The sequence below is a fragment of the Panthera uncia genome, chromosome C2 (genome assembly GCF_023721935.1).
Source record: "Panthera uncia isolate 11264 chromosome C2, Puncia_PCG_1.0, whole genome shotgun sequence".
Classification (NCBI taxonomy): domain Eukaryota; kingdom Metazoa; phylum Chordata; class Mammalia; order Carnivora; family Felidae; genus Panthera; species Panthera uncia.
In genome coordinates, this window is record NC_064810.1 from 34785245 (window position 1) to 34808330 (window position 23086).

Sequence of the window (23086 nt, forward strand, 5' to 3'; positions counted from 1 at the left end):
TACTAGTGAAGTCATATGATATTTGTCTTTCTCTGACTGACTAATTTCACTTAGCATAATATCTTCCAGTCCATGTAGTTGCAAATGGCAAGTTTTCATTCTTTTTGATTGCAGAGTAATACTCCATTGCAAATATATAACATATCTTCTTTATCCATTCATCCATCGATGGACATTTGGGCTCTTTCCATACTTTGGCTATTGTTGATAGTGCTGCTATAAACATTGGGGTGCATGTGTCCCTCTGAAACAGCACATTTGCATCCCTTGGATAAATACCTAGTAGTGCAATTGCTGGGTTGTAGGGTAGTTCTATTTTTAGTTTTTTGAGTAACCTCCATACTGTTTTCCAGAGTGGCTGCACCAGCTTGCATTCCCACCAACAATGCAAAAGAGATCCTCTTTCTCAACATCCTCGCCAACATCTACTGTTGCCTGAGTTGTTAATGTTAGCCATTCTGACAGGTGTAAGGTGATTATCTCATGGTGGTTTTGATTTGTATTTCCTTGATGATTGAGTGATGTTGAGCATTTTTTCATGTGTCAGTTGGCCATCTGGAAGTCTTCTTTGGAGAAGTGTCTATTCATGTCTTTTTCCCATTTCTTCACTGGATTATTTGTTTTTTGGGTGTTGAGTTGGATAAGTTTTTATAGATTTTGGACACTAACCCTTTATTTTACATGTTGTTTGCAAATATCTTCCCCCATTCTGTCGGTTGCCTTTTAGTTTTGCTGATTGTTTCCTTGGCTGTGCAGAAGCTTTTTATTTTGATGAGGTCCCAGTAGTTCATTTTTGCTTCAGTTTCCCTTGCCTCCGGAGACATGTTGAGTAAGAAGTTGCTGTGGCCAAGTTCAAAGAGGTTTTTCCTGCTTTCTCCTCAAGGATTTTGATGGCTTCCTGTCTTACATTGAGGTCTTTCATCCATTTTGAGTTTATTTTTGTGTATAGTGTAAGAAAGTGGTCCAGGTTCATTCTTCTTCATGCCACTGTCCAGTTTTCCCAGCACCACTTGCTGAAGAGACTGTCTTTATTCCATTGGATATTCTTTCCTGCTTTGTCAAAGATTAGTTGGCCATACATTTATGGATCCATTTCTGGGTTCTCTATTCTGTTCCATTGATCTGTTTCTGTACCAGTACCATACTGTCTTGATGATTACAGCTTTGTAGTATAGCTGGAAGTCCAGGATTGTGATGCCTCCTGCTTTGGTTTTCTTTTTCAAGATTGCTTTGGCTATTTGGGGTCTTTTCTGGTTCCATACAAATTCTAGGATTATTTGTTCTAGCTCTGTGAAGAATGCTGGTGTTATTTTCATAGGGATTGCATTGAATATGTAGATTGCTTTGGGTAGTATTGACATCTTAATGTTTGTTCTTCCTATCCAGGAGCATGGAGTCTTTTTCCTTTTTTTGTGTGTGTGTGTGTCTTCTTCAATTTCTTTCATAAGCTTTCTATAGTTTTCAGTGTATAGATTTTTCATCTCTTTGGTTAGATCTATTCCTAGGTATTTTATCGTTTTTGGAGCAACTGTAAATGGGATTGATACATTGATTTCTCTTTCTGTTGCTTCATTGTTGGTGAATAGGAATGCAACTGATTTCTTTGCATTGATTTTATATCCTGCAACTTTGCTGAATTCATGAATCAGTTCTAGTAGTTTTGTGGTGGAATCTTTTGGGTTTTACATATAGGGTATCATGTCATCTGAAGAGTGAAAGTTTGACCTCCTCCTGACCAATTTGGATGCTTTTTATTTCGTTGTGTTGTCTGCTTGAAGAGGCTAAGACTTCCAATACTATGTTGAATAACAGTGGTGAAAGTGGACATCCCTGTCTCGTTCCTAACCTTAGGGAGAAAGCCCTCATTTTCTCCCCATTGAGGGTGATATTAACATTGGGTTGTTCATATATGGCTTTTATGATCTCGAGGTATGATCCTTCTATTCCTATTTTCTTGAGGGTTTTTATCAAGAAAGGATGCTGTATTTTGTAAAATGCTTTCTCTGCATCTATTGAGAGGATCATATGGTTCTTGTCCGTTCTTTTATTGACATGATGAATCACGTTAATTTTTTTGTGGATACTGAACCAGCCCTGCCTCCCAGGTATAAATCCCACTTGGTTGTGGTGGATAATTGTTTTAATGTATTGTTGGATCCAGTTGGCTAATATCTTGTTGAGGATTTTTGCATCCATGTTCATCAGGGAAATTGGTCTATAGTTCTCCTTGTTTGTGGGGTCTCTGTTTGGTTTTGGAATCAAGGTAATGCTGGCCTCATAGAAAGAGTTTGGAAGTTTTCCTTCCATTTCTATTTTTTGGAATAGCTTCAAGAGAATAGGTGTTAACTCTTCCTTAAATGTTGGGTAGAATTCCCCTGGAAAGCCATCTGGCCCTGGACTCTTGTTTTTTGGCAGATTTTTGATTACTAATTCCATTTCCTTACTGGTTATGTGTCTGTTCAAATATTTTCTTTCTTTCTGTTTCAGATTTGGTAGTGTATATGTTTCTAGGAACTTGTTCATTTCTTCCAGATTGCCCATTTATTGGCTTATAGTTGCTCATAATATTCTCTTATTATTGTTTTTATTTCTGCTGTGTTGGTTGTGATCTCTCCTTTTTCATTCTTGATTTTATTTATTTGGGTTCTTTTCTTTTTCTTTTTGATAAAACGGACTAGTGATTTATCAATTTTGTTAATTCTTTCAAAGAACCAGCTTCTGGTTTCACTGATCTGTTCTACTGTTTTTTTATTTGTTTGTTTGTTTTTTGTTTTTTTTGGTTTTGATAGCATTGATTTCTGCTCTAATCTTTATTATTTCCTGTCTTCTGCTGGTTCTGGGTTTTGTTTGCTGTTCTTTTTCCAGCTCCTTAAGGCGTAAGGTTAGGTTGTGTATCTGAGATCTTTCTTCCTTCTTTAGGAAGGCCTGGATTGCTATATAGTTTCCTCTTATGACTACCTTTGCTGATTCCCAGAGGTTTTGGGTTGTGGTGTTATCATTTTCATTGGCTTCCATATACTTTTTAATTTCTTCTTTAACTGCTTGGTTAGCCCATTCATTCTTTAGTAGGATGTTCTTTAGCCTCCAAGAGTTTGTTACCTTTCCAATTTTTTTCTTGTTGTTGATTTTGAGTTTCATAGCATTGTGGTCTGAAAATATGCACAGTATTATCTCTATCTTTTTGTACTTGCTGAGGGCCAATTTGTGTCCCAGTACCTGGTCTATTCTGGAGAATGTTCCATGTGCACTGGAGAAGAATGTATATTCCACTGCTTTAGGATGAAATGTTCTGAATATATCTGTTAAGTCCATCTGGTCCAGTGTGTCATTCAAAGCCATTGTTTTCTTGTTGATTTTTTGATTAGATGATCTTTCCATTGCTGTGAGTGGGGCGTTGAAGTCTCCTACTATTATGCTATTACTATCAATGAGTTTCTTTATGTCTGTGATAAATTGATTATTAAATTTGGGTGCTGCCACATTTGGCGCATAAGTGTTTAAAATTATTAGGTCCTCTTGGTGGATAGACCCCTTAATTATGGCATAATGCCCTTCTTCATCTCTTGATACAGTCCTTAAAGTCTACGTTGTCTGATATAAGTATGGCTACTCTGGCTTTCTTTTGTTGACCATTAGCATGATAGATGATTCTCTATCCCCTTACTTTCAATCTGAATGTGTCTTTAGGTCTAAAGTGTGTCTGTAGTAAACAGCATATAGGTGTATCTTGTTTTCTTATCCATTCTGCTACCCTATGTATTTTGATTGGAGCATTTAGTCCATTGACGTTTAGAGTGAGTACAGAAAGATATGAATTTATTGCCATTATGTTGCTTGTAGAGTTGGAGTTTCTGGTGGTGTTCTCTGTCCTTTCTAATCTTTGTTGCTTTTGGTCTTTATTGCCTGAGGATTTTAATCAATGTTTCAATTTTCCTCTCAACTTTCAGTTTTTCTTGAGCACCTGTGCCACTAAGGGGCTCTTTCTCCATGTACTTGCCCCTTTCCCAGTGGAACATTTTTGTTGATACTTCATGCTTACTAGCTTTGTGGTCAAGCAGGGTGGTTAGCTGATGTCATGGTTCACCCAGTCAGGCAAGGCATGTTTGCCTACATCTCAGGGTGGGGTTTTCTAAATGATCCTCTTCCTTTCTTCCTATTGCCATGAAAATCTGCCTTGTAAATTTGGGGGACTTTGCAGGAGAATTTCCATTTCCTCACCAAGTTGTGAGAGAGTTCTAATGGTATTTGTATAGAGTTGACCCTTGCACAATATGGGTTTAAACTATATAAATCTATTTATACCTGAGTTTTTTTTTATAGTATAATGCTATAAATGTATTTTCTCTTCTTTATGATATTCTTAATAACATATTCATTTCTATAGCTTACTATATTGTAAGGATTCAGTATATAATACACATAAAATACAAAGTATGTGTTAATCAGCTGTTTTTATTATCAGCAAGGCTTCTCGTCAATAGTAGGCTATAAGCAGTTGAGTTTTGAGGGACTTAAAAGTTATACAAAAAATTTTGACTGTGCAGGGGGTCTGTATCCTTAACCCCCAAGTTGTTCAAGAGTCAACTGTATTTAGCAAGTAGTAAAGGATCATCCAAAGATGTCTTCTATGGACCAAATTGTGTCTGCCCAAATATGTTGGATATGCTGAAGCCTTAACCCCCAATGGGACTGTATCTTGAGATGTAATTAAATTTAAATGAAGTCATAAGAGTAGTTGCTAATCTGGTAATACTGTGACCTTATAAGAACAGAAAGAGAGATCTTTTACTACTAATTGAGGACAGAGGAAGAAGGTGGTACTCTACTATCCAAGAAGGACGTCTCATAAGAACTTGACCATGCTGGCACCTTGATCCCAGACTTCAAGGCTCTGGAACTGTGAGACAATAAATTCCTGCCGTTTAAGCCACCCAGTCTATGCATTTTGTTATGGCAGCCCTAGCTGATAGAATTATTTCCAAGACTTAGTCCCCAGAACTGTGAATATGTTACCTTAAATGTTAAGAGGGACATTACAGATGCAATGGAGAGATTATCCTGGATTATCCAGGTGGGCCTAACTTGCTCACATGAGTCTTTAAAGTAAAAAGCTTTTCCTGGCTATGGTCAGAGATAAGAAAACAGAATGAGGATCAGAGAGAGATTTGACATGCTGTCTCCAAAGATGGAGGAAAGGGGCAAGAGCCAAGAGAGGTGGCTGAAAAGACAAGGAAATAGATTATCTCCTATAGCATCCAAGAGACCCACAGCTCTACTGACACTGATTTTTGTTCAGTGAGACATATATAGGAATCCTGTTTCTCCTAGGAGGGGCTGGCCTTCCTTGAATTAATGCTAATTGATTCGAAAAACAGGTTATGATTTTGTATCTATTTTCTTATACTAAGGATGGGGGCAATGCTTTTTTCGCTTTCTACATCCCAAGCAGAAGCAAATTCCAATTCAGCTTTTAATTCAGGTCTTCCGCCTGTTTAGTTTATGAATGCAAAGGGATATGACTAAATGCAAACCCTAAATTTTAGCATGACTAATAAAATATTTGTACCACATATTCCAGCATGAATAGATTATGCTTGTGAAATCTATTTATTAATAAAAATTAACTACCTATTTCACTTTTATCTGGACCTTCTCATTTTCTATGTCTAGCTTGAAATATGATCAATATTAAAACTAATGTTCTAATAAGAAAATGTCACCAAAATAAGATAAATCAAGTGCTATTATATAAACTGTGTTATATAAAAATTTGTTTATAGATATATATCAAACATTAAAATGAATGTGGAGAAAAAATATCTGATATGCTGATAACATGGATTTAAATGAGTAGAGATACTAATTTTCTACAGAACCTTAACATTTTCTTCTAGATATCTTTTCTAAAGGAATCATGCACATATACCCAAGAGAATAATAATGCTTCTTTTAATAGTTTTGTAATAAAGAAAACTTGGAAAACATCTTAAGCAGCCTAGAAAAGGTTAGGAAAAATGGGGCTTGTTCATGTAGAAATATTGCTGTTAGAATGAATTGTATTTATATGAATAATACAGATAAATGTCAAAACCAGAATATGAGTGAAATACAACTTTGAGAAAGATATGGACCGTATCCTACAATTTATGAAAAATTTGTACAACACAAAGAGTGTTATAAATTCTTTTGAGGTTTGTGCATGTGTGTGTGTGTGTGTGTGTGTAATATATTATGCAGAGCATAGACTTCACAATCCAAATTCATGATAGAGCTAAACTCTGGTGCTGAAAGGATAGAGGGAAAAGGAAATAGGGCAGTTACCCTTTTGATTTCATCCTTCTCTTTAATGTTTCATTTTTTAGTACTAAAATTATGTAAAGTGAATATGACACAATTTTGTTTGTTAATCTTTAATCGAATTACATTGCTATTTATTTTACTCTCCATATTTCCTGAATCTTTATTTTTATAAAAAGTGAAAGAAAAAAAAACCAAAACACTACATTGGTTATGATTTTTCATCAGGTTTGACACTTTCTTGCTTTATTCAGTACTTATGGTCTGCCAGCCTTCTGGGCAATATTTTTAAGTGTGTGACCTTGCATTTATCCCTATTGGACTTTATTATTTCGTTTGGACAGTTCACTAAATCTTAAAGTTGCTGTAGATTTTATTATTACCTTTAGCAATATTAGCTACCTAACACATTATGATTGCCTGTGAATTGAGTGAGCATATTGACAATTCCTTTGTCCAAATCATCTAGATGTTCTTATTGAGTGAACAGAAATAAAGAATGTTTCCTGTTAGGTACTACCCTATATCACACCCTGGGATGATGTTTAGCTACTGGCAACTATCTTGCTGTTCAGCAATGTGGCCCATTAACTAGTCTAACCACCAGAGTCAGAATATGCAGGTCTAGTAGGAAGGAAAGATTGAGACAAAAGAGATTTTCCAGAGTTTGAATGAGCAGAGTCATTAACAATCTCATTGTAATACAGCACAAGTTTACATATTGATCTCTGATTAGCAATACAAAAATCCTCCTGGCCTTCCAAGTAAGGGACTGAAACAATGTGAGGACATAGAAGATCCTAAAATGTGATTCTCACATTTTTAGTGCGAGATTGAATGTGGTAGAGATATGGTTCTCTGTCTCTTTATGAAGGAATCTTAGGAGTACATGTCAAAACATCTGAGAGGCAAGAATGCACCATAATTCATCATCAAATGCCCCCATATTTTTAGTGAGCAGATTTTGAAACTAGAACAAAAACCTGTTAATAAACACAATTAGACACAAAGTTAGTATGAAAGTTACTGAGACTATAAAAGTAAATACCTATTCAAACTTCTAGAATTCAGTTAAACTGACTACTTTGGTCTTCTCTATGTTATCCAACAGTTATCATAAAGTGAATAATAATAAAGATCACCACAATTTATTGAGTAAGTACTATGTTCAATAAAACCTTCAATTCTTTTACATATACTATTTTATTCAATGACAAAAATCATAAATATAGTAAATAAACTTTTTTTTATTAATTTAGAAATTTGTTATACTTGTAATTTCTTTAACTGATTTCTTCGACATTATGAATTCAACTTTGCCTTCTATATTCTGTTTGATTTCTACATATTTAAAAAACAAGATTATTTTGTATGATTAGAATTTCCTAATGTGATATTATTTTTCCTGTAGTCTTTAATACACATGAAGATATTACACTTTTATATTGCTGGCATAGTATGTGTATCTATACACACATACTTACATAATATAGGAGATTCATAGATCATGTTTCATTTTAATTGCCTTTATAGAAATGCATTTAGTTATCTTTACCAGCTCTTATGAATTTATTTTAATTATTGCAGCATTTAGGTTTGGACATGCTTTTTAGTTTATTTGTAATTTTGTAGTATTTTCTTTTTTTAATTTTTTTAAGTTTATTTTATTTTTGTGAGAAAGAAAGACAGAGTGTGAGCAGAAGAGGGACAGAGAGAAAGGGAGACACAGAATGTGAAGCAGACTCCAGGCACAAACCGTGAGATCATGACCTGAGCTGAAGTCAAATGCTTAACTGATGGAGCCACCCAGGCACATCATGTAATTTTGTGTTATTTTCAAATGGTTTTTCAATTGGTTTTCAGTTAATGTAATTTATAACTAAAAGATGTGTTACCTCTAAGTGTTTTCTTTTCTTTGTTTTTTGAAAGACAGAGAGAGACAGAGAGAGAACATTCAAACAGGGTAGGAGCAGAGAGAGAGAGAGAGAGAGAGAGAGAGAGAGAGAATCTTAAGCAGGCTCCACACTGTCAGCACAGAGCCTAACATGGGACTCAGTCTCATGACTGTGAGATCCTTACCTGAGCTGAAATCAAGAGTGGGATGCTTAACTGAATGAACCACCCAGGTGTCCCTTCCTATAAGTGTTTTTAAAATGTTCCCCATGATGTATGATTTTCTGCTTACTAATTAACCTATAAAATCTTGTGATGCATTTTATATATTTTATTTTAAAGTTCAAATTATTTGAAAGTCAGAACTATAGGGGAGGAAAACTTTTCCTTCTTCTCTTCTAGATTCTTTTTCTGGCCTAATAATTAAATCGACATAAAACAGATTAACAGGATATATAATTGCATGTATTCAGAAACCCATAGAAATATGTGACTCAAAGAGGTGACCAAAGCAGGCATCTTTAATAACTTTAGACAAAGAAACAACAAATTTGTGAAGAATTGATAAGACAAAAGGGTTTGGGCTTGGGGTAGTAAGTTAGTAAAGAGGCAACAAAGTTTGTTATACTGCCTTCTTGGCCCTTAAAATTCCAATCTCTGGTGTAACGATGCTTTCTGACCTCCTGGTACAGGGAGGGTACATTTCCCATGGAAAGTTCATTTCCTGCCTTCAAGGAGACAAAGGAGGGTCAGAGCATCCTTGCTCAGGCTGTTTCTTAAATAAATTTAATTCAAAATTATCAATATGCCAAAGTGGCATATTTTGAGGTGGCATATTCTATTCTTCTTGAGAACTCTTATTGCAGATATAAACATCTCTTAATAAGTTGTTTTCAAAAATTACTTTAGGAAACATTTCTTTTGAAAACCACACTTTTGCACAGAATATCAAATAACACAACTTATTTGTTTGTTTAGCTTTTGAGTTAGTCATATTATATAATTTTCCAGGAAAATTTAATTGTGACTCTTTGGTATTACTGATTTATTGTAGAATGAGTTTTCAGCTGGCCAATATATAACAAAGTCATTACAGAAAAATAAGAATGGCCACAACATTTTCCTTTCTTCAATCCTTCTGGACTCCTTGTCCTGCATGATTTCCTCAAGATAATGGCAAATGGTTCATCAATGACATCTGACATTTCCTTAATTACCCTCAGGGCACATGACATGAGAATGTTCTGATTTGAATCCTTCCAGTTTTTCCAGGAGATATTTTCTCATTTCAGCCTGATTCTCATTCCATGCTCCAGGTAACAGGCTTCTTCCAACATTAAAAGCTTTATTTCTGGCTATTATCGGTGTTTCTCTTTACCTGTCAAAGTAAGGTAATTTCCTCTGATTCTCTTTTTTTTTCTTAATATACTCACATTCTTTTTTTGAAAAGGTAGGTAATTTTTTTTTTTTTAATGGACTGTGTTAGGGGCATTTCCTCTCTATTTCTGGACTTCTAACATCAAACCTAAATAAGTCCACTAATTAGACATTTCAACTTTTTCACCTGACCTTGAATTTTCTGTTTTGTGCAGTATTTTTTTTTTTAGATCAATGATCAATTATTGAGTTTCTAGGCATATTTTCACATTCAATTTAGTGATACAATGAGATTTTCATCAAAATGAATTCCCACTAAGTGAAATTTCAGAATACTTTTCATTGTATTCAGGCCAGAGTTTTGCCTGGGCAAAAGTTAGTGGCAGAGTTTCATCAGAAACATTCCCTTTATGGGGGCAAAATATTGGATTTGGAAATCAGACGATATAGGTTAAACTGTATCATTGTGACCCTGGAAAAATTTAGTCACCCTCCAATTGTGTTTCAAAATATGTACTGAAATGGCTAAGAATCCCTGCCCTACCTACCTCACAAAGAAGAGTACTTTCATACGAAAGCACTTTATAGACCGTAAACCTATAGACAAATGGAAGTATACTGCTATTAAAAATGTATTCTGTGAAGAACAAACAAGAAAAGGACTGAAGAACTGAGAAAAACTGTTGAGGTCATGTCTTCCAAACTTAAGCATTCCCATAGCATTTGCAGTTATCCTCCAGAAACTCTATTGTATACTTTATTTAGTCAGATGTTACATGGGTAAAGGAAATCTGCTTTTGTAGCTTTATGCTGCGAAAATGGATAATCCCTATGTCATTCCCTAAGGGAGTAGGAGGCTATCAAAAGCTCTTCCCACACAACTCTCTCCAGCTGAGTTGATACACATACCTTTTCAGTTCAATGTCAAGCTCCTATTGAACTCTGTGTCAGCTGAACAGCTCTTCAAATTTCCTTATAAGTTTCATTGCTAGTTTGCTCACTGATGCTGAGATGTTGCCACTCGGTGTATTCTCACTTCCTATGCCCAGGGCTAAAATTCCCTGGTATCAGACAACTGTAGAACATGAAATGTTCAAGTCTTACTGGGAGGCTGTCTTCCTTAAATATTTCACATTTGTCATTCTATTTTTATTAAGCCAGATATTGTAAAAAAAACAAAGAGGAAGAAAGGGCTTTAGAGTCTGCATTAGGGGAGGTGATAGAGAAGAAAAAGGATAATATGTTTTGTACTTGATACATTTGAATTTTTTAAGATGTTAATATTAATGATTAAAGTGTCTAAAATGATGTCCTAAGTGAAACTAGCCATGGTTTATTTATTTTTGTTCCAATGGGCACATGTTTCTTTTTCCAAGATAACTACTTAGAATGTAAGTACTTACTGGCTAAGTATTAACCCTGGGCTTCAGATGATTCATTCTACTTATTTTAGACTCCATCTTCTAAGTTGTAAAAAAAACTGGTAATATTTATCTGTCCCAAAATCTGTGAACAGTAACTGAGATAATATATAGGGAAGCAATTTTTTTAAAGAAGTAGATTATAATTGGTGTATGTTTTACATTCAGCAAGATCTGTAGAATATATACAGACAAACCTATAGTCAAAACTTAAGACATGGGACTGTTATGTCAAAGAGCATAAGATATAATCATGGATCCGCTGCAGGATTTTTTAGCTCAATGTCCAGGGTTCCTTGTGTCACTGCTTCAAAGAATGAAGAGGTGCACACAGAATAAAATGAGCAGGGGGCAAAAGCTTATTGGAATATAAGATCAGAAAGTATAAATAGTATGAAAGCTCTCTTTACAGAGAGGGGGCATTAGAAAGTGAATGCCCACAAGTATAGGCAAGAGACTTTGTTTTATAGGGTTTTGGTTGCCCCCACCTCCCCAGACCTCATCTTTCCCCCTTGTTCCTTCTCAGGTTTTACCCTTATTGGCTAGGTAACTTTAAATACTTAGTCATTCCTTTTTGGCTCCTTTCCATTGTATGAGGGGTGGTCTACGTCCATACTATTCCTTGTGGGTCATATGTTTTATGGTCTACATTTTTTTTTTTAGTCAGGTCTTTTGTTTGTTAAATTCCTGAGGGAAACCTGAGGGGAGTAGGTGGTGTCAGTCACATTTCCAAGAGGAACTTTACACCTCAGGGAATTTGCTCCAGGTCAGAAGTTCCCAGAAGAAATTTTTTTTTAATTTTTTTTTAACGTTTATTTATTTTTGAGACAGAGAGAGACAGAGCATGAATGGGGGAGGGTCAGAGAGAGAGGAAGACACAGAACCTGAAACAGGCCCCGGGCTCTGAGCTGTCAGCACAGAGCCCGACGCGGGGCTCGAACTCACAGACTGTGAGATCATGACCGGAGCTGAAGTCGGACGCTCAACCGACTGAGCCACCCAGGCGCCCCAGAAATGTTTTAAAATACGTGTTTTCCCCCACCCAGGGACCTTCAAGCCTTAGCCTCTCCCTTTCTGCCTACTGAATCCCATCTTTCCCTATCACAGATCCAAGATCCAAGAATATAATTATAGATCCCGTATACAAGGACACAATAGAATACATAGTATACAAAACAGAATATATAGAAATAAACTTGCTAAATATTGTGGTTCAATTATTATAGCTAGGTATTCAGGCAAGTTATGATCAATAAAAAAATAAGGTAGTAGGAAGGACTACACAGAAATTTTCTGGAAGGCTTGGGGATAGATAGGATTCAGATAGGCAGAGTGTCATATAGAGAGACTCACAGGTAAATGCAGTAGCATCCATGAATGCATAAATCCAAAATTACTGAGAAAAAAAATGAGGACTTTGCTTTGTACAACAAGAATGATATTCAGCTGATGTGAACAAAAAGTAAACATTTGGAATATCTTTGGATAGGTAAGATGAAATCAATTTAGAGAAGATTTTAAAAATAAAGACACACTGAATCTAGTGGGATGGAAAATACAAACTAAATGAAAGCTTTTGAGCAAAGCAATTATGTAAGAATTTTTCCAAATTGTTGTGGCTTTTTAAAAAGAGATAGTCTAGCAATGAGAAGAGAAATTAGAATTGATAAAACTGGCTATGAGATGGTGGTACCTATTTATGGTAAGGGTGATGATGTTATGTACTTCAATGTGGTGGGAATAGAGAAAATGAAAGTATTTAACTCACAGAAAAACAAGGATATAGTCAAGACTAAGTATCAGTTTTAAGACTGACAGAAACTGAAGGAAATCACACTGTGACTCTCCTGAGAATTCCTTTTGACCTACTATTTCTATATGAGTAAAATCAGTTAAAATTAACATCAATAATAGCCATAAAAAAGAAAATACCTCACCAAAAAATGAAACGTGGTATGTATGCATTAAGGAAGAATATAGTTTCTTTGTTCCGGCAATGATGACAGAGTTTCTGGACTGATTTTTCAAATGTTCAGATATCATATACCTGATTCTTTCGTTTCAGTTTGCAAAGCCCTCATTGTTCAACTCCTTCAATGACTAAATAGGATTCAACAACATGGAGCTCTCAAGAGTCTGGGGTCTGGGCTGATTTTTGAAAATTGCTCTCTGCTAGATATACTTCTGAAAGCAGTTGTCAAATCAAACAAGCCTGCATTGGCTGCAAGCTATTGAAAGCAAAAAGACAAACATAAAATAAATGGTTGACCTGGCTCAGCATAGCAGTGAAGGAAAGCTACGCATGTCAGTCAGATCACTGTACAATCCTTCCTGGAACAGATACAACTTACAGAAGGAGAAGGAAAAAAAATGAAAACTGAAACCTGGGAAGGATGTAAAGACCAAGTTAAAAAAGAAAACCCTGTGGAAAACAAAAGGCAGGCACAGTACAGTAGAAAAGCCAAATTCATTTTTATTTAGTAGAAAATTTAGGCATTCATTTCCCGTTCCTTTTAAGTTGATCACCTTAAGGCCATAATGGTTCACAGAAACAACCCAAAGCACAGGAGAGCAGCTAGAGCATCTGATGGGGAAAAGAATCAATGAAGACAAGCTGGTTTAACTTTGAAGAATTATTAACCACCAGAAAAGTCAAAATGCTTAAGAAACAAGGAAATGTAAGTCAAAGAGGAAAGTGTGAAAGATTTATTTTTAAATCCAGTTGACATGCCAGTTTACCCAGTCAAGAACTAAGGTAATAGCTTAAAACACCTTGGGAACTTTTCTATGAAGTATGGTAAAACAAGAATAGAAAGGGGCTTGCCAGCTCTGTAGGTAGGCACATAGTTATTGCATTCTTAATTTCCCAAAGGCATCTTTTTAAAATTTTTTTAAAATCTGATGATCTTTGTTCACTACTGCTAAAAAATTTAATATCACTTTAAAAGTCACACTGAATATATTAGGGGTAAGATTGGAAAAAAGCAATCCTTTTTGATGACGGGTCTCTGAGTTTGCCTTCATTGACATCCTTTATGTAACTGGACAACTGGCTCTTCTTACTTAGAAATAAAGCCTATGGCCACTTTCAAAAAAAGAGTTTTGAAAATAGTTTAACCACATTTTGAGCCCACCAAAATTATAACTTTATACTAACTTATGTTAAACATGGCAGAAGGAGCTTATGTGCTATTTGGCTCTAAGAAATAAAACAATGTTCTAAAGGTAAACAAAATTTGTTTTCCCAAGTTTCCTGTTATCTTTCAAAAATAATAAATACCTAGAATATTAAAAGTACATTATATTATAATTTTAAAGTATATTTCATACAATTAAGTTTAATGTCTTGGTGAAACATAACTAGACACAAAGGATGGGTAGCTAGACTCCTCTTTACCACACACACACAAACCCAGACCAAAAATATCCATAGTGTTGCTGTTCTACATCCACAAAGTATTTTCTCCATCTTTTTAGTTTCCTCTGGGAACTATCACTTCCTATGCAGTAATGAGGGATGGACATTCTCCCAAATTCATGTATTTTAAGTTGGGAGAACATTTGAGTATTCCTCCAGTTTCTTTTGTCCCCATTACTCCACCTTCCTTATCTAAAGGCCCATGTGTTCTGAGTCTTATGCCCAGCTTTACCACCCAAGCCTCCTTGCACTCTGTTAGCCACTAACCTCCTAATCACTCCCTTTCAGCTTTAGAGATGCACTGTCTGTCTTCCTACTTATCTCACCATCTGTATCATCTGAATTACATTTCCCACACAGGTGATCCATACACCCTGAGTCGTTCACTTGAGGAAAATGTCCTCTTCCACTGTATTTCAGCTACATCCTCTGTGCCCACAAACTAAGCTTTTGTCATTTCCCTCAAACTATTATACTTCTGAAATAATACACTTATACACGAAGTGATTTATAAGAAGAAATATATATTTAGTCCTGTTTCTGGCACAGAGCTCCTAAAAACCTGGGATTTCCCTTGACAGGAGCCTTAAGGCTATCTTTTGTTATGTTAATGAGGTGGCTTTGGGACCTCACCTGAGGACTGGTGTTGGTTGCCAGCGGAACCACCTTGTAATTAGAGGATTGGAACTTTCAGTCTCACCCCTTTCCCCACTTCCCAGGAGGGGAGAAGTCCTGGAAGTCAAGTTTAATCACCAATGATCAATGATCTAATCGAATCATCCCTATGTAATGAATCCCTGGTAAAAACAAAACAAAACAAAACAAAACAAAACAAAACAAACAAACAAACAAAAAAACCAAAGGACTGAATTCAGACTGGGTTACTGAATATGTGGAGATCTGGGGAGAGTGGTACACTCAAACAGCATGGAAACTCTGAGCCCTTCCCCATACCTTGCCCTATGCATCTCTTGCATTTGGCTGTTCCTGAGCTATATCCTTATAAAACAAACTGGTAATCAAGTAAGTAAAATGTTTCTGAGTTCTATGAGCCACTTAAGCAAGTTAACTGAACCCAAAGAAGGGGTGTTTGGAACCTTCAATCTGTTGTCAGTTGGTTAGAAGCACATGTGAGGATATGGGCTTGCCTTTGGCATCTGAAGTAGGAATGAGGGGGCCAATCTTGTGGGACTGAGGCCTTAACTTGTGGGATCTGTCACTGTCTCCAGGTAGGTAATTTCAGAATTGAGTTGCATTATAGGACACCCAGCCAATGTCTAAGAATTGCTTGGGATGGAAAAATAACCACAAAAACATTGGATTTTAATGTCTGAATCCCACTCCAACTACCATTCCACATTCTTTGGGCTCCCTTAACTTCAGTCACTCTCTTCACCTTTCCTTCTATCGAGCAATCTTCTCCAGTCCCTTGATAACACTGCTATCTTATTAAATCATTTTTCACTTTTTTAAACTTCTGACCCTATCATATCCTTATTGATTTTCAGCCAATGATTTGTATTTTTAATTCAAAGACAGTAAGAAAGTAATCAAACAGAAAAGACTTCACATTTATTCCATCAAACTAAACTCATATCTTCCCCATCCTTTTATGGTTCTTTCTGTTCTGCTTCCATGTTCTTCTGTTTGATGAACCTCTACTCGGACTGTGGTCAGGTCTTATTTTTGACCTGACTGCCCAACTCCCAACCAATTGCAGTTAAGTGCCTCTTCCATTTGTTCTCAAAGCATCTTATATTTCTTCTTCTTTCAGTACATCTATAGACTTATAGCAATAGCATATTAAGTTAGATAAACCCTTCACACTACCAAGCAGACCCTAGAATACCCATTTGTATACATACACATATACACACACATGAATACAGATATATTTATGTTTCATGTATAACATATACATAGGCTCATTGTTTAGTAAAGTTTTAGATTTACAGGAAAATTTAAAAAAACAGTAGAGTTTCCATAAACAGAACATTCTATTTACCTTATTGTTCACACCTTACTTTAATACAGAACATTTATTATAGCTAGTGAACAGATTTTAATATTATTATTATAGCTCATAGTTTATATTTCCTTAGTTTTTACACACTGTCCTTTTTTTCTGTTTTAGAATTCCATCCAGTATATCACATTACATATAGTTTAGTCATCTCTCCTTAGGCTCCTTTTGACTAGAACAATTTCTCAAACTTTCCTTGATTTTATAACCTTTAAAGTTCTGAGAAGTACTGGTCGGTATTTTCTTAGGACACTCCACTATTCGAATCTGTCTGCTGTTTTTCTTATGATAAGGCTAGGGTTGTGGGTTATTAGAGGAAGATTGGAGAAATAAAGTGCCATTTCTTCACGCAGTATCAAAGGTAAATGATATCACCGTGATATATAACTATTGATATTAACATTGATCACCTGTCTGATGTGGTGTTTGCCAGGATTCTCCACTGTAAACTTACGTCACCCAGACTTTTTCCATACCGTGTTCTGCCCCAACCTAGTAAGTTGGTAGTTATGCTCCTTCCTTCAGAGCAGATTATCTACACAAATTATTTGGAGTTCCTCTGTATGGGAGATTTGTATTTTCTCACTCATTTATTAATTTTTAAATCATTTATTTATATTATTTATAGGCCATTTATGGCCTAACAGGAATTTATATTATCCTATGGGTTATAATATATTGCTACTTTATTTGTTGTTGTTGTTGTTGTTGTTCAAATTGTATCAGCTTTGGATATTGGGAGCTCTTTCAGTTGGATTTGGCTCCTTTGTCATACTCCTATTATTATGTGTGTGTATGTATGTGTGTGTGTGTGGGGGTGTAGTTGTTTTGGTTTGTTTTAAGCGCATCTTTATTTTCTGACAACACAGGATGTTCCAGGCTCATCTTATATATATATTGCATGAGTCCTAAAATCAACACTTTCTCCAAAAAGCCTGCTTTTTTTTTTTAATTGGAGAATAGTACTAAATATCAAGATTTGTGTACTAGGTATGATCACTGCTCTCCACTGACAAAGAAAACATATGCATGTATACTAACCTTTGTACTTTCACTTATCTACTTATAAGTCACTTGTATCTCACCTATCTATGCATATTTTTATATGTAACTATCTATATTAAGTTAACCATGAATTCTTAATGATGCCTCCAACATTAATCCATTTCCACATGATTCATTGTAGACCACACCTTCTCCTTATCTGTAAATTCCCACTCCAACACTGAAAAGCCTGGCTCCCATTATCTGCCATCCATTTACTTGAGTCTGCACTTTCAGTGTACCTATAAATCAGTCTGAGAATTGTCGACCGTTACCCTTGTCGAAAACAGTTTTAGCCACTAGGGTATAGGGCTTATTTGCTGTCCTTGTGCCTTTCTTCTTATTAACTTCACTCATTTTCAGATGAGTAAGACTCTGATATAATCTTTTTACCTGCACAGTAAGGCTTTGTTATAGGGAATGCTCTGGATATATTTTTAAGTGGTTTCCCTACTCCTAGCAGAAGCATGAGGGTATTTACTTGATTCTTCACCATGAGAACCTGGTGGGGTTCCTGGAGATAGGACTCGTGAATATGTGGAAGTTCCCAGCACTGAGGCCCCCAGGATTTTCTCATTCTCTTACTTGTTCACACTCAGCCTCTGGCAATTTGTCAAAATTAGAAAAATAGTATTCCTACCATGAAGCTGTTCCAGCAGCTTCTGCTCCAGGTAATTTAATCTCGGTTGTGATGCTCTGTAACCTACCACGGTAGATGTTAAGATGGCAGTTTGGCAGTCGGATGGATCCAAGAAATATAGTTGATTTATAATTTGTTCGCATTTTTTATTATAAAGACAGAAGTAAGGACTTCTAAGCTCTGACTTTACTGGTTGCAATGGAAACAAGAAGTTCTTTTTTTATTTTTTATTTTTTTTATTTTTTAGAGAGAGAGTGCCAGTGGGGAAGAAGCAGAGAGAGAGGGAGACAGAAGATCCAAAGCAGGCTCTGCTGTCCGTGCTGTTGTGGGGCTCAAACTCATGCACAGTGAGATTGTGACCTGAGCAGAAGTCAGATGCTTAACCAACAGAGCTACCCAGGTGCCCCCAAACCAGAAGTTTTTCATATAATTTGGAGAAAAGAGCTAGACTAGGTAGATTCCCTCAACTAACCCAGTTAAACTTTTTCCACTCCTAAAAAAATTTTTAAAAAATCAAGAATGCTATTAATTCAATAATTGTACAGACTTACCAGCCATCTCCTCAGTCCAAACACTAGAGTCATTGTTTATTCATTTTACACTTACGACAGTGAGATTTAAAAAAAAAAAAAAGTGTGGGGCTCCTCAGTGGCTCAAAGTTTTTACTTCAGCTCAGGTCATGATCTCACAGTTCATGGGTTTGAGCCCTGCATCTGGCTCTGTGCTGACACCTCAGAGCCTGGAGCCTGCTTCAGATTCTGTGTCTCTCTCTCTGTCACTACTCCTCCCCTGCCCTCTCTCTCTCTCATTCTCTCTCTCTCTCTCTTTCTCTCTCTCTCTTTCTCTCTCTCTCTCTCTCTCTCTCTCTCTCACACACACACACACACACATATAAACATTAAAAATTAAAAAAAAGTGTGATGGTAATAATTCCAGAGGTAGGCATATTAACAAAATGAGTAAAAACGGAAAGAAATACAGAAAAGTGGGACAAAATAAAAGCTGTTGCAAGTAGCAGAAAATTATGCCAGTCTGCCAACTTTTAGTTAGGGGGTTCACAGTCTTACACATCTGTTCTATAAACTCTACAGTTATTTATGTATTTCCAAAGAATGCAGTAATTGAGGTGTGTAATTATAAGCTCAAGTCATGAAAACATAAAAACACAAGACTATGTCTGGTACATTAAATGTATATAAAGCAGGGATGTGTCTAATGTATTTTAGAGCAACCCCTATATTTAATACACTTAACACTTAAACACAAATTGAAACTCATGTCAGTCAGATTCTATCGCCTGGAAAAACACTTATATGGAATACCTCAAACCTCCAGGATTCTCGGTAGGTGAGCTGGTTTCTGCATATGTTATCTATGAACTATCTGGTACAATATATAATCGTGGCAAGCGATAGCCATATTCAAATAAACATTTTTCTTACCCAGGCAATGCTATTATGAATAAATCTCCGTGAAATATTTTGACTTTATGCATCAAATTGGAGTTGGTTAATAGTCACCTAATTCTTGTCAGTGAGAATGAAAACAGATGTCTGGAATATTCCCTGTTGATAGATTTTTTTTAAGGGACATGACAAACTATTTTAGTGTTAGTAAAATTCTGTTAGTGACAGAATCATTTTTTATTTTTTATGAGAGTGGCAGAAGTCCACATGCATGCATTGTGACCATATCACATAAACATTTGTTCTCAACCAGTTTGGAAGGAGTAACTCAGTCTTTCCTGGTGAAGACACCTCCACTAGTTTCTTACAGCGCCTTACGAGGCTGATTATGGATTTTTACTGGAGGAGCCTTACAACTGCCTAATGGCTCTCGATGACCAATAACTGATCAAAAGATACTTTCAGATTGCATACCAGTAAGTCATTTCAGTACAGCAGACGCAATCTATAGAGCTTATCGTAGTTCAAAGCGTTGCTCCTTTGCCTCAACGTCTGGCCTGATGTACTTCAAGGGTCTGAGAAAAGGAGTGACATTATCAAAATGACACTTTCAAAAGATGATTCTTGGTGCTGCTGAGTGTGATGGATCAGACTAGCAGAAGCTGGCTCTGGAGGGGCTAGAAAGGAAGCACTTCAGAGGCATTTAGACTCAGGCTGAGTTTGGCTGGGCAAGAGCTCTGGCTCATCACTGAAGCAATGCAAACTAATGGCAGTTGTATGAAAAATTAAGGAGAAAGCTTTGGCACAATTTGAAGACACTGAAAATCAAAGGAAAGAGAATAACATTTACTTGCCTTCTTACTGAGTAGAAATATCATTGATTATGAGTACAGAAAAAAAAAAATGTATACCAGGGAGGAGTGGGTGGCTGTCTGTCTGAATTAGGGACTGAGATACTTCCTAAAATAATGAATGCTTCAGGATAGGGAGATATTGTATGTAGAATAGGACGTCCAGTGGGAGATGAGTGTGTGTTGTCCCGTTATCTTGCAGCTAAAGTACAATGCAAGGGCAAACTTCTCAAAGGGCCCTTTTTCCAAATAAAGCTGCCACCAGTTGGGGACAGTTACCTTCTTATAGGCCTTACTGAATGCTGACAGAAATAGCCCTATTATTTTTTCGTGTCCATAAACCTCTCCCCAGGAAATAAAGAGTGAAAGCAAACAGTGTGGTTGTGTTTTGGAGGATGCTGATATCCCACAAAGTATATTATTCCCTTCTCTCATGTCAGCTTTTCTATGCTGTGCCAAGTGAAGGAGGATCCAGGAACATCATTTGCGGAAATTAGAAAGGCCTGGAGAAAAGATTATAGTAGGGTTGTCACATAAAATGTAGGAAGCTAGTTAAATATGAATTTCACACAAACAACAAAATTTTTATATTACAAACATGTTCTATGCAATATTTGAGATATGCTGACAATAAACAATAGTTACCATTCATCTAAAATTCAAGTGTAACTGGGCACCCTGCATTTTGATTGGCTGAATGTGGCATTCTGAATATGGGAACCTGAGTGTTGGGCATCTTGTTTCCTGGATGAGTACTTATTTTCCTTCAGTTTTATTCTATTATCATCAGCTGGCTCAGGAATGATGAGAGAGTTTTTAAAAATATGGGTTATAGGAGGCTAAGAGCATGGCACAGTGTTGAGATGTCTCAATGAACTAGTTCTTTGCTTTTGAGATTTTGTGATAAGCTAGATTGTCTTTCTATGACAGGCCGGATGCCTGCCAAGAAATTTCAAAGAGGAGCAGCGTCTCAGAGCAGGACTCCTAAAAATGTACTGTGCAAAAAGAATTCCCTGGGGATCTTGATGAAAAGCAGAATTTGATTTTGAAGGTCTGGGGTAGCACCTGAAATTCTACTTTTCTAATAAGTTCCAAGTTATTGCCGAGGTTGAAGTTGCACTCATCACACTTTGAGTAGCAATGCAGTTGACATTATCTAGGCTACAGAGTCTGACTCAAAATTTCAAGATGAAAAAGTCGGTCTTGTCAGTGACCTCAGAGATTTTAGTGATCTAGATATACTAACCTACATTTAATCAAGCAAACAAACTGGTATAAGAAGCCAGAATGTGCTATAGGCCACACTATTTCTTATTAATAAATTAAAACCTAACACGGAATATGTCATTTCTCCACATAAAGCCCTTTGTAGGCTCCAATTCCTCTCAGGATAAAAGCCAGCCTACCTCAGATGGCTCTCAGGCACTGCATGAACAACCTCTCATTTGCTATCCTGACCTCATCTGCTAAGACTCTCCCTGCTTAACCTCACGCACTTCTGTCTCGCTGCATTGGCTTCATACCTATTGATTGTAGAACCCACCAGATACTCTCCTGATCCCCAACTCTTTTTTGTATTTTGTCAAAAACACTCTTCCTTCCAACATCCACAGAGCTTCCTTTCCCTGCTCTTTCGGGACTTTAATTAAAATGTACCTTCTCAATGAGACTATCCTGCTCATTCCATTTGTTTTTGTTTGTTTGTTTTTAAGTTTATTTATTTATTTTGAGAGAGAAAGAGAGAGACAGAAAGACAGAGAGAGAAAGCACAAGCAGGGGAGGGGCAGAGAGAGAGGGAGAAAGAGAATTCCAAGCTGACTCTGCACCATTAGCACAGAGCCTGATGTGGGGCTTGAACCCACAAACTCTGAGACCATGACCTGAGCAAAAGCTAAGATTTGGGTATTTAACCGACTGAGCCACCCAGGTGCCCCTGGGTGCATTTTAAATTGCAACTCTTTACCTCACGCTCCAGATGTTCCTTTACTGGGATCTAATTTTTCCATAAAACGTATTTCCTAACATAGTATTTACTTTATTAATGTGTCTTTATAATTGTTATTACCTATACTTTCATGCTTGAATGTAAACTTCATGAGGGCACGAATGTAGCACACTACTTGAACACCATACAGGTCATAATAAACTCTTAATACATGCTTTTTTGTATGTTTGAATTCAATGAATTTATTGGAGAGGAAGAATTATTGAATGGAAAGTTACTTGGAAAGGAGAAGGGAGGTTGAAAGTCACTAAATACACTTAAGCCATGGGATGGTAAGTCTAATAAAACATCCCCAGACCATACCATGTCTCTAAGAATCTGATTGTTTATTCTGTTGAAGTCAGGTGTTTTTTAATTAATGAGTTCGGGAAGCTCTCTTCCAAAAACTTGTATTTTCTCTTATTCTCTTTTTTCCTTGATGGTTGTATCCATTTCTTTGAATCAATAATGTTTTTAATGTTAGCACCACAAATTTAACTATTCCCTGGAAGAATTTTATCTTTTTTGGATGGCTTGACAATTATTTGATATGATCCAGTATACAATAATTTTATTATCCAAATTTTCAGAGATATGGGGACTTGTAGACTTCAAATAAAATAATTTATTTTGTATAACAATGTCTGAAAACATACAATGTTGAAAAAAGCTGGTGGTAGGAGCAGAAGACATAGAACTCTTGTGTAATACTCCTAATTATGATAGAGATGG